General features: G+C 37.9%; 1 long non-coding RNA gene across 4 annotated transcripts in view; it reads right to left on the bottom strand.

The window, feature by feature from the left end:
* LOC116820594 (uncharacterized) overlaps window positions 1-12,898 on the bottom strand; it is an 87,379-nt gene extending 74,481 nt beyond the window's left edge. For 2 of the 4 annotated variants that reach the window (XR_012656420.1, XR_012656418.1), the window contains exons 1-2: window positions 12,739-12,898; window positions 11,067-11,136 (exon numbers count right to left, since the gene is read on the bottom strand). This is a non-coding gene — a long non-coding RNA (uncharacterized LOC116820594). The remainder of the gene's footprint in view (window positions 1-11,066; window positions 11,137-12,738) is intronic. The other 2 variants (XR_012656419.1, XR_004372663.2) reach the window with 2 other exon arrangements.
* Between the last annotated feature and the right edge of the window lie 653 nt (window positions 12,899-13,551).

Raw genomic sequence — 13,551 nt, 5'->3', positions numbered from 1 at the left:
AGCTCCCTGCTGCCACATGACTCCTACTCTCGGACAGAGCCCAGCCATTTCCTAGTTCAGGATCTTTCCCTTCACCTGGCTGGAGAAGAGCACGTAGACTGGCGAGGTGGCTGATGGAATTTGTAATCCCCTGTTTGGCAAATCCATCACACTATATATGCAGTAGAGTTGCAATAACAAGCCATGTATTAAATTTAGTTTTGGTAATTTTTCATTTCTAAGAGCTATAGAATTTAGGCATATAGACATCTGGCACATCTTCAAAACTGACAGTCTTACTAGTATCACCCAGCCTTGGACGGAGCGGATTCCTCAGTGCTGAGCAGATAGCTGGTATGCAAAATTGAGGGAGACTTTCTCTTTACGTGTGGCAGCTTTGCTCATTTATGCTTTGGCATCATGGGAAGAAGCTTGCTTCTGAAATGTCGTGATCTAATGTGTTAACACCTGTAGAATCTGTGTGCGTGCAGTTGTGCTTGTTTTTAAACTGGATCATCAGTAAAGTGAGTCTGTTTGTTCCCCTCTGTCAGCAGCCATCAAACAACAGGCTTTCAGCACACCCACCTGCCCTCATGTGGATAGTGTTTTGGAGTCTGAACCCTCTGTAAAACAATCAGACTGAGCAAGTTTAGGCGGTTGTGCCTATACAGAACACCTACATGCTTTTGACAAATAAAGTCAAGCTTTGGAAAACTATAGTCATTTGCCTCCTCCCTAGAATCTTGCATAAAGAACATTGTACGCTGAAGAGTGTGTAGGGCCAGCTACCGTGATCATATTATGTAGTCGAGTATATATTCAGTCACTGGAGGAATTTTACCCTCTCTGTTCTCTTTATTCATTATTTAAAGTCTGATCCTGTTGCTGTTGAAAACAACAGCAAGACTCCTACTGCCTTCAGTGGGCGTAGGATCTGGTTTAAAGTCCTCAAACAATATTTGGTCCAGTAGAGGGTTACCATTGTTCCAGAGCATATAATAGTATGTGTCACTGTGCATGTACAGAATGTACTATTCCTTCTACATTCTTGTATCCCGTGGCTTTGTTTTGCTTTCTATAAACTGTCTGAAAGAAATCAAATGACAAATCATTCCATTCCTGAAATATCTATAAATGTGTAAGATCCCCACAAAGAAAAAAGTAATTAGTCTGAATTCTTACTGCGCTCTAATAAGGTAGGAGCTCCAGAGGGGTTGTATCTGGTGGAAGGCAAAGTAGACAGTGTTTTACAAGCAGAGGAAATAATGTTTAACTATAAGCATGTCCTTCTAATTTCTGCTTACAGCTGTACTCATCAGAAATCCAATTTTGCTGATGCTGGCACTGTAGGGATTTTAATCTCCTTTTTCAGGAGGGAAAAAGTTTCCCTTCTCTGGTTATAATTTCATTCCTTACCATGGTGACTGCATTTGGACTGTTGTGGGACATGAGGGCTCGTGCCTCCAGCTCCCACAATGCCCATCTGCACGGATGATAGCTTTAATGTCTGAACTGACCATGTGTGGAAAGTGCTATGTGCAGGACCGGTGCTAGGGGTTTTAGCGCCCTAGGCGCACGGCAATTTCGCCACCCCGCGCCCTGGTCCCGTGGCTCCAGTGGAGCTGCCGCAGTCGTGCCTGCGGGAGGTCCACCGGAGCCGCGGAAGCAGCCGACCGTCCGCAGGCACGACTGTGGCAACTCCATCAGAGCCACCTGCCGCCCTCTCTGGCAAAATGCCGCCCACCAATAATTCTGGCGCCCTAGGCAATTGCCTAGGCCGCCTAAATGGAAGCGCTGGCCCTGGCTACGTGTAAGTACTCAGGTAAGAACTCACACTGACAAGGCCACTGCAGACAGAAGTCGTTAAAGGCAAATGTGCTGTTTGACAGATCCCGTCCTCCGTCTAGCTCTGTATCATGATTAATCACAACTAGCTTTGACTAGACACATTTTGGTATTTGCATTTAGGAAGAGTAAGTGTTGAGATTACTCTTAGCCTTGCCAAGGCCACACATCATTGGGCAATTCTCTCAGAAACATCTGCAACCCTGAAGAGCTCCCATGGCATGGATCTGAAGTCCAAAAGTTTGGGGCCAAAAGTGCCTTTTCTCTCATCTCCAGGTTAGGAGCCAAGCTCTCAAGAGGTTACCCAGTGCTATAACAGTGTTCTTGTACAGCCAGCATTTGAGGAGATGATGTTGTGTAAAGGCACCACTGTCAAGTTGGGTAAATTAGTATATGTTGGTGATGCTGTTATTCTTTCCTTGTTAGGTTTTGACACCCCACCCATCACTGTGGTGTCCCAAGCGCATGTTCTGCACCCACACATAGGGTAACTTTTTTTAATCTCTTGAAAACTGGCCAATTTTGTAAACATTTCACCAAAGTATAGGGTTCACCTTTGTATGAAGATTTCCCTAATCTCTAACTTCTCTTCTGAAACCATCTGGATAGATCCTCAAGTAGGATGTATGGTGTTCTGTGTGGAAAAGCCAAACAAACTTATTGTTTGCTGTGTGTCACACCTCTCCTGCATTTTCCTTACAAGACAGGTCTCTGAGGGTGAAAGAGTCACCTGACCAGTACATGCCAGTTTCAGCACTCTGTGGCTCTCTCTGGTGTGCAGAAAAAGAAACAGGCTTTACAGTGGCTTGTGCCAGTCCTGGGTGAACATTGTGCCATGTATCTTTTCTTCCCCATGAGCAGATTTCCCAGCACTCCTTACTCAGAGCCCAGCCCAGCAGAACTTCACATTAAATCATGAAGTGGTATTTTGTTCATACAGGCAGTCTCACTGGAGCCAATAAAATTGTTTGCCCCAGCAAGGGCTAATCATGTGAGTGAGAATGTTGCAAGCAGGGTGACGAGATGTCCCGATATTTGGTTCTTTGTCTGATATCGGTGCCTATTACCCCTTACCCCTTGTCCTGATTTTTCACACTTGCTATCTGGTCACCCTAGTTGCAAGGTTGGTTCTGGCACTGTTTTACATGGAGATGAACTCCCTTTGACATCAGTGGGAGTTTTGCTGGAGTATGGGGTGCAGAACAGGGCTGTGACACAGCTTAAATAAAGGGGAGCAGCACTCATTGCCTATATAATTCTTATAAATCCAACAAATGCAATTCTTCAGTAATGAAGCATGTTCCTCGCCATCTGGAGAATCTTCCTGAAGCTGATGTGCCTCACTGTGGTTTGTTACAAGCTTGACCCTTGTCAGCTTTAGGCTCTGGCAACTGGCATAAGTGGGCATCGTGCCACCCAATGTACGTGCATAGTGCAAACCCTGCCAGAAAGTTAAAACAGACATTAGGGACCCGGATCCTCTGTGGTGAGTAGTGCAGGAGCAGAGAGGGAGCAGCACTTAACAGGAGTGGGCCTCAAATTTCAGTATTTGGTTTGTCAGATTCCCATTGAAAATCTCAGCTGGTGCAGTGCTGCATGCCTATGATTAAGGGGACATTGCATCAAGACCCCTGCTCGGAGCTGGATTAACTTCAAAACCAAAAAAAAAAAAAAAAAAGCCCCTTCTATGGCCGTGTAAGGAGAGATTCTGGCTCTGGTGAATCAGGATTAGTGCTCTACAAAGGGAGGAGAAGGCTATTATAGTGAAATCTAGACCCTGATCAGCTCTCCATAGGAGGCACCCACAGATCTCTGCAAAGGAGAGTGGGGGCGGGGGGGAGAGCATCTGTGGCCAGGCCAAGTTTGCAGAGGCAGCCAGATCACCATAGCTGTACCCCAGAGAAGTTGTACAACTTCCATTGAATAGAGTGCATGGAAATGTGTTGTGGGTATATGAAAGTAATATTCAATTTCAGCTTATTCATAATAAAATCAATAAATGTACTGAACTGCCCACTGGATCTATCAAACTGATTAGCTTTTCCAGTGACCCCAAGCAGACAGGAGCAGGGATAGTATGAATGAGATGAAATAATGTTAATTCTCTCACATATTTTGCCTTTTTCATTAATATTTTTCCTTCACCTTTTCAGTGCGTTTTGATTACAAGTGTTTTTGGCCTCTGTAAACTGTATCTATACGAGGATAGTCTATATGAAACTGTATTTAGCAGCTGCTTGTAGACATGCATTGATGAGCAAATATGACATGTAGTCACACACACACACACATGCTAAAAATAAGACATTTTAAAAATCCCAAACAAAAAATGCATGTAATGAGACTGAGAAATCCCAGTGTTTTCTTTATCATGCCATGTGTAATTTTAACATGAAGTATTATGTAGCAGTCTGTTCTGGCTCTACCCTGTGTAAGCAGATCACGTAAGCTCCTCTGCACAGTAAACTCAGTGTTGAAGAAATTAAATCTGAAATGGTTAGTGTTTCTCTGTAGTCAATGTGTGGTGGGGAGGGTTTATTAAATGGGTTTACCTGAATTTTCTGAAGTTAGTTTAATAAGAAAGAGAATTATTCTATTTAAAAGCAAAACAGCACAGTAAAATGATCAAAGTCATTGGGCCTTGTGGTGCATTTTTTAATCAGGTAAAACTCCCATTGCCCTTTGAGGAATGAGGGATAGGGTATGGTCTTGTGTTTCTAGTGGTTAAATCCACTGACTGTTGTCTAAGCACTCCTTTCTCCTAACAAGCTGCTCAGTGAAATGTGCTGAGAGGAACAAGGTAGCTCAGAAAGTACTGCAAATGCTACAGCTGTCTCTCTTTAGTGGTTAAAGAAACTCTGAAAGTCCCTTTTGGGGATAGAGGTAGAGTGGCTACGATACTGGCTAACGCTTTCTAGGGGGATGCTCATTGGGCTAGCCATCCTGGATGGGAGCAAAATGTCCACAAACCCTGGCAATATCTTCTTGTGGGATGATTTCACCTACTTTCTGGACTGTGTTCACCCTACACTTCTTTAGAAAGGTCTCAGGAAAATAGGATACAGTATTGTGGTGTTTAAAAATTAACTAATCAGGCTTAACCCGCTTCAGTTTACAGTGGAAAAAAATGGCAATTTTTAAAAAGGATGAAGACTCTTTGTGAATAGGGACTTTGGAGAGTAAATACAGGACTGAAACCCAAGAATCTTAATTTTGCCTCAAATTTTGGTGATACTGTTTCTATAGAGACCAAAAGGAAGCTTTGGCTCCCCCACTCAGCTATTAAAGTTTAGTGCATTGAAAACTGTCTTCATGCTGTGATACCCTTTCAAGGAGTAGAATAGGGTCTGAGCTAATCCATGAAAGTTGTCATGCTATGAACTAGTAGTCAAGCTTTTTCCTTTCAATTGAGTCTAAAACTATACTGTACTTCACACTTGATTGGCCCTTCAGATGGCAAGACTCAATATCCCTGCTGGAAATAAGCTCGTCTTCACACAGTGATTTGAACGTAGAAAGACCTTGTTTCTATGACATAATTACTAGCTCTACGATATGCAAGTCATAAGGAAAAGATTTTTAAAAAATTTGTCTAACTATATAAATCAAACTTTTTAAAATGCAAATTTAGCAAGATTTTCAGTTTGCATGTCTCAGTGACGTTGGCGTGCTGTCTGCCAAGAGACTATGGACCTAATCAAACATTCCTACCAACTTAAGAGCGTTTTTTTTCCCCTCAGTGTTACATGCATAAATATAGCAAGGGAAAGCTATCATCTGAATACAAGCCTCTGCTTTATCCCATTGAGTATACTGAAGCAAAGGTAATGAATGGGTCATTTTATTTACAATCAGGGCTATCAAGATAATTATAAACCAAAAGTGTGTACTATGGCAATTTTTATAATGGAAAACACTACTTCCTTTGACCTTCAGGCTGCTAGTTCTGTTTGTTTTCACATGGGATAGATCAGTAGCTGGTATCTGTGAGATATAACAGGTGGAGTAGCCAGCAACAGTCTAAATTAAGAGTTCACAAGTTAAGCACTAATATATTTTTATTAATAATTTTTTTAAGTGGAAAGATGCCTTGATCTATGCAGACCAAAAGGGGGCACCAGGGTATTAAAAAAAGTTATGGTGCTTTTGGTAGTTAACAAATATAAAATTAAACATAGCTGATACTCTTTTTTGGGGTTTTCCCTTGTGTATTTAGTGAATGAAAAAGAGCTATTCTCCTCAAAAGTGGGCTGAATTTCCAGTGTTTTCAAAACACCGACAAAAGACATTGATTCATAGAATGAATGCATGTATTTGGGTGGGGCTTCTTTTTTAATATTCTGCAAGTTTTTAAATGCAGGAATTTGGGTTTTATTTTTTCATTTTTGATAAAATGTTGCATTTTCTCAAAATCATTTTCATAACAGTTTGTTTAATACATTTTAAAATCTTATCAGCATGAACTCTCTTCTCTTTATAATTCAAGATTTGACCCTGCCAACACTTTTAAATGTAAGTTTCCTTTTTGCTAGATTAACCACTTACTCAGTGTAACAGGATCTCTCTTTACTGGGGTGTGTTTTGAAGCTGAATCAATCAGTATGGAAAATTTCCTATAGCATAGTTAGCACAAAGTCTACATTCAAAAAGGCAGCATTTATTGCAAATAGAGGCTAATTTATAGATTATACAGACAACAGCAGCAATCGGGGCAAGGCACAGACTTTAGAAGAAATTGTACACTTTGAATAGTATGACATGAAAAGTATTCATTCTTATGTTGTGGTAAGGTAAGAATTAAGTAGCATAGGACACATTCTATGTACATATATTTGAAATCATCAGACTATAGACAGATTTGTTTAGAAGTCGTCTTTGTGTGAATTAATATGACATAGGTGGTGTGCAGATTAATTGTGTTTCTTGGTTGTTGATTTTTTTTGCTTCTTTAAATTATACAAGTTTTTATTATGCATAATATATACATCTTAAATTTAAAAAGAGCCAAATGTGTCTACTTGTTCAGCATGAATGAGACTGTTAGAGCTATTTTGCCTATACCAATCATAACTTCTTTTATTTGTATTTTTTGTAGCTATGTTAGTTCAAACATCCTTTCATAAAATTGTCAGATTCAATTATTCTTAACACCAAATTTGAACAAGTTTGTTTCCCTTATTTTCTGACATCTATTTTATTGGATTTTAAATTAGAATTTAAAAGATGAACTGGAAGATTTCTCAAGCATTTAACATAATGTTTTATAGTTTCATTTGTATCTGGACCCAAGCTTTATTTTTAGTTTTGTTATGAAATCCTTATTTATTGGACCATATACTATGTAATGTCAGGCATCTGACTAGCTGTTGTTATAGTAATAATTATGATGCATGTAGCTAATTAGTTTGTGTAATCTGGAGAACCAGATTTTTTTAAAAATTGTTTATATTTATTTAAATATCTGGATTTCAACAATAATATTAAATTCCAGTTATCAAAATGCAATTGTTCATATAAATACAATACTTGTAGTTTTATTTTGAAATGTAACCAATTTTATATTTAAAAGGGTAAATATCACATGGATATCTTCTGATTTACTTGAAATAAAGACATAGTGGCATTATGGAATCCACACCATTTATTGTCAATGCTTTAAGAAAAATGGAGTACACTAAAATCTAATTGTGATTTAAAGAATGACATTTGGATCATGTCAGTTATTTTGCAAGAAATGTAAACAAATGACATTTTGTTAGATCACACTTGGAAAGAATGTACGTTCATACATAAATATAAATGAATGAGTACTGAGTTACATGAAAACTATTTTGAATAATCTAGTTGAAAAAACTGCAAATATTCTGTTCCAAGAAAAATATCTAGTTGGCGCAGTTTTTTTCAGAATTAATTTATTCCATGTTCAATGTCCTGCACTCTTTATATTTCCACAAAGTGCAGTTCAACTATATATTTTGTGAAGAATAATCACTGAAGAGTGTTACAATTAACTTGTCCTATTAATATGATTTCTTTAAAAAAATCCTGTAACATGCTCACTCTTTCTGCACTCCAGTTAATCCTATACTGTGCTCTATAGTCCTATGGATTTATTTTTTTTTGTTTACACAAGGGTAACAATGTTCATCAAATTAATTGCTGGACATTTAAAAATAGAGAAGTCTGGAAACCCACACAACTCTGGTTCCTAGAACATAAATCTCAATCAGAGTATATAGAAGGCTAGTTTCTCACATTAAACTGTAATTCTATAATTAGTGACATTTTGCCTTGGGATAAAAGCATATTTGTGCAATTTTAAAACATATATTTTGCTATTTTTATGTGCAACACAAGAGCAGGGAAATAAAAGAAACAGAAAATTCCTCAGCGTTGTAAATGTATCATGCGTCACTTAAATACAAAACAAGCCTTAGCTTCTTAATTTCATGACTCAAGAGGACAAATTCTGCTCTCTGTTGGATTTGTGAAATTCATATTGAAATTAATTAGGGCTTCATAGGTGTTATTCAAGGCAAAATTTAAAGTCAATTATTTTTCCTTGCTTTATATTTTTTCTACATAGCCAATTTATTAATGTTTGAAATTTGGCTGCTGCACATGCTCAGTGACTTAGCTTGCTTTCTTAACCCACATCTGTGTACTGTGTAAGCATAAGTAAGGTCTCTGTATCATGTAATGTCACCACTCTGGACTCTTTCCTTCATAAATATAGAGTCACTATAACCAGAATTTCCATTTGCTTGTTGCACTGTGGTGGAGAAAAAAACCTCATGCTCATTCTACTTCACTGTAATTGCAGTTTCTCTTTATCCAGCTTGGCTGTAAGTGGATGTTAATCGGTGAAGTTCTTGCTACTTTCAATATTATATACTGTATAAATGAGTATGTGGGTCCACCCCAGGCCATTTAAAAAAACCCAACAAGCTAAAGTGAACAACTTCAAACTCTTGTTAAAAATAAAGCCTCAAGTTGCTCTAAGCCTGTGATGGTATCATAAGAATCTGTGAATAGTAAGTGAACACTTTAAAACCTGGGAAGTATATCTTTTCAGTGTTGATACAGGTTATATTTTGATGACTCCATAATACTGATTTTGTCTTTCTTTAATGCTAGCATAAAATAAGGAAACTGAATCTCCAAAACAATTCTGTTTCTCTTCTACAACCCACAAAACCCAAGACTTTCAAATTTAAGGCAGAAACTCAAAAAAGTGACTGATCTTGCAAATCACACAAGGTGTAGTGTTATAGCACACACCTTAACTCAAGTTAAAGATGGATTTCTTTCCCTTTGCCTGTTTAAATCAGATGCCTGATACCATTTCAATGTAAGTTTTCATGTATAACAGTTGATTTGTAACAGTCTTATTACATACAGCACCTGAAGATGAGGATTATGATGTGATAAAATCAGTACTTTTAATTAACCGTAGAGTTTTGGATGCCTCATTACCTACTCATAGAGGAGACCTTTAATATATCACCAGCATCCATTTGCAGAAGTAAAGGACCTCAAATTTAAGACATGAGTTAAAAAAAAAATACTAATAGGGTATTCTGAAGCAGATAAATTAAACACACTAAAGTGGAAAAGGTTTGATGCTGCTCTGCATAAATAGAGAATTAAATGTGCATAGATATAGTTTTACTGTATTACTTAACACTGATTAACCTAATGTTGATACAGAAGAAGTGATAAAAATGGGTAATTGCCCGGTGATTAGGACGCAAGACTAACTGTATGACCAAGACCTAACGGCTTTAAAAATATTTTGTCAAAACGGACTCGTATGGAAAAAAATGACATTCCATCCTGTTTCTTGCTCTGGAACTATCTAAATTAAATGCAGAGACTCTTTCACGTTGCACACTGTTTTTGCTCATTTGACATTTAATACTGTGTTATCAGTACTGCCCATCTTAGATGAGATACAGAAGGAAACCCCCCAATTTGAGTGCGATAAAAATTTAGCTAATCCAAAATCTGTATAAGTTCTTCAGGCATGAGTCAGAAAAAAAACGTGCTCAGTTTATACACTGTAAAATGCAGAGAGAACCCTAAAAATTTGGCATATGTGGATGAGTGTAATATTAAAGTGAGTGGCATTTGGGCCAGAACTGGGGCTCCTAATGTTTTGTACCTATTGTAAAGGCTCTTCTTTCAGTAACTAGCCTTTCATAATAAACCCAGGTATAAAATGGATTTTTCTCTATAAAAATTGTAATTCATTTTGAATAAAAACTATATTTGAAAAGTTTATTGAAAGCAACTTAGTTCTACTGCTTTTTATTCTTTTCACCATGGCTGAAATGCTAGTGCATCCAATAAATGTCATGTTATTGTATGTTTGAAGTTTGCAACTAAAACCTTTTATTTTTAATCTCTAATTAAATCCAGTAGGAAGTATTTCCTGAATGGCCGAGACCTTTCACACTCTGTTACCTAATTCTTTGCAGGTGATTTTTTTTTTTTTTTGGTCCTGTGAAATGCTAGCCATAGCAAAAACTGTTAAACTCCATAACATGCAAATGTTGTCTGACAACTAGTAGATTCTGAAATTTGGTGGTAAATAAAGAAATTTGTCAGCTAGAATATGTGCAGAAACAATATTAATTTTAGATTTTCGTTCCCCGAAATTAATTCGAGGTGTTAAATGCTAACTAATAATTTTCTAGTAATATGTAAAAATATTCTAATACTCATATAAATATTTTACATAAAGTTATTTTGTCCTTTTGTTTCACAATTCATAAAACAGTAATTAAAAGATATTGACAGCATTCAATAAATACTGAAATATCAGAGATTGCTACTATATTTACATCTACTAACCATGTTACATTTGTATCCTCATCTTAATTGTCTAATAGGAGGCTTTTTTTCCTTCTTTAAAGACTGTTAACTCTTAGGAAATACTGGAGATTAAGACAAAATTATATTGCACAAAAGGGAAAGAGGGGGACTGTAGATTTTCCCCTCCCCCCCACACATTCAAAGAAGTCACACACCAGGCCAAAGTTCCAAATATCCTTTTTTTTTAAAGTGCACACACTGAAGTCCAGACGAAAGGGCAGCAAATCATGTAAACTACAACACACTAACAATGGAAAACACCCAACTCACAAGAATGCCTTTTCTCTCCCAAAGAAGAATCAGCCCCTCACCTCAAAATGTTTTGCTATAAAAAAGGACTTTCCCAGGCGAAATAACATACTTACATTGGAAGGAGCCTTTTATAGTGTGGCTGTTTTTGTAGTTAATTTAAAAAGTGGCCCTTCTTTTTCCTTCCTGCAGAATAAAATAATGTAAAGAAATACAAATGGCACTGCAATGGCTTGGGATTTCTTGCCATCTCTTCTTACGTGAAGAATTCATTTGATACATGAGGTCTATATCTCTGTGCTGGTATCTACAATTTAAATGTTTCAATGTTCTTCAGAACTATATAGTGAGATGTTTTCTGTAGGTTTTAATAATGCCAGCTGAAACGCAAACAACTCAGTGAGCCAATTAAAATCATATTTCTTTCAATACAATAAATGGAAAAACAAACAATATTTTTAATGCTGATGAAATATCATTTTGGGATCAACAAAGAGTGAGAGTTTAAATAATTGATTTATCATTTTTTAAAAAAATGATAGATTAAAAAAAGGAGAATTCATTGTATTTTGGATAGAAGACACTATTTTTATTTTAAGGCTGACATCTAAATGAATGAAGTGACTTTTGTTTAATTTAGTGTTGGTATGTTTCCTCTCTCCCCCCTCATATATACATACAGCTTACACAAATACATATCAGTGTGTGCATTGCTAAACCTTTGAAGTTTTTAGTTATCTGTCTGATTCGTAGCTTACTATCCCTCAGCCAACTCTTTGTCATTTTAGCCATGAAAAACTCATTCATGATATTTGCCACTATATTGTTTGCTATTAAGGCCCTGATCCTGCAAAGATGTAACACATGCTGAACTTTATGCGGTTATCATCTCCTTTGAGATCTACTGATGAAAAGTGTGATACGAGAGCTAGGTGTTGTTATGGTGAGTAATCTCAGGCACTGCAATGGGACCATTTGCAGTGAAGAGTGTGTGTAAATCTTTGCAGGATCGGGGCCCTAAATGAGGTAAAGTGAGCTATACAATGCATGTATAGCCCCAGTGTTCGTGGAGAGGTTCATATGTTCTTAAACCCAGGATCAAGCCTACGCATCTCTGAAGTGTGCTGTCACGAGGTTCTGCTTTTTCAACACTCAGACCCAGTGGCCCATTGTCACCTCCACGCAAACCTTGAAAGATGAACCTCATAGGACCACTCTGCTTGCTCCCTTTTAGCCCTTCCAATCTCCCTCTCCTCATGGCTCCCAGAGCACCCCATTGTTAAAACCCTCCTGCAACCCTTCTGACACCCTAAGTGTCTCCCGATCAATACACATGCCAGCCTCTGTGCCCCTTTACCCCCACTGGTTGTGCTAAGCATTTGTGGGAAGTCTGCCAGATGGGCAGCATGTCTTATTTCACTCAGGACTCCCTCTTTGCATATGTTTACTGCACAATTATATGAATCATTACAACTTTATCCTCTTGTATTACTTAATTTCAGTGCTAAGATCAATACATTTACACTCAACGCTGGAAATAAACAAGCATTCCCCAGAGCTTGGAGTGGTACTGACTAATGCTTCAGGGCCATATGCTTCCATTGATCTGTATGCAGAAGGAAGAGCGGAATATGACTGTTAGCCTGCGCTGGAGTTTAAATTACGCTTGCATGCTTGCTTTCTCGCTCTGCTTTGTATCAGTTATAATTTAAAAGGAAACATTCTCCTTCTATCTACAGGATCATATGCTCCCCTCCCACATAAAACCATATGGAAGGTGACACTTACCAGAAAAGAGGCAGGATTTCAGTGTCCCCTCAGTTGTGTTCTCCAAGACAACATCGACCTGGCAGCTGTGAGCAAGGATGAGGGGAGCTGACCAGAAGAACACATGCCCAGCCCTAGGCGCCACAGATACAGGAAGGGCAAATCCTACAACAGTCGAGCCTTATCTGCAAGGCCAGACTGCCATCCAGGCAATAGCTTTATAATGTTGACATAGTTTACGTCTTTACATAGTTTTTGAGTATTGCAAGTTTGGGGCCCTTTTTTCCATAGAGCCACTTGTGCAGAACTGTGTTCAAGAATCGAAGCACTCATTTTTAACAATTAAGTTTCTAGCCCTTATGGTTGTGAAGAAAACCTTAAGAGTAACCAAATGAAAACTGATGCAGTGGAGCCTGCAGGCAGCCTGGAATGCTAGCTGAGCTGCCCTGTTTATCTCAGTGAGATAATCCTGAAACCTAATGATGGCAATCTGTCAACATTAACTATCTCACTGCTGATTATTTTAGCAGAAACATCTAGCTAATATGTTTTGACAATTTGGGATGATGGGATAAAGTGCCAAATTGCCCCTGCCTACCTGTCCAACATCCAGCTTTGTCCTGATAACTTCAAAACCAAAGTTATGAGTTTCCAATACAGAAACTGGGGCTATAAAAACAAAACAACAACAAACTAAAATGCAAGAACAGTTTAAAATTGAAATTTAATAGAAAAATAAATGACATGAAGAGCTGCTATTTTGATTATTTTCACACTTAGCCCATTAAAAAAATCCAGCTGACCAAAGGGAAAAAAATGAAGCTGCCACAGCAT

The sequence above is a fragment of the Chelonoidis abingdonii genome, chromosome 8, assembly GCF_003597395.2.
Source record: "Chelonoidis abingdonii isolate Lonesome George chromosome 8, CheloAbing_2.0, whole genome shotgun sequence".
In the NCBI taxonomy this organism is placed as follows: domain Eukaryota; kingdom Metazoa; phylum Chordata; order Testudines; family Testudinidae; genus Chelonoidis; species Chelonoidis abingdonii.
Note: the sequence above shows the minus strand (reverse complement) of the source record. Positions and strands in the feature narration are given on the sequence as shown.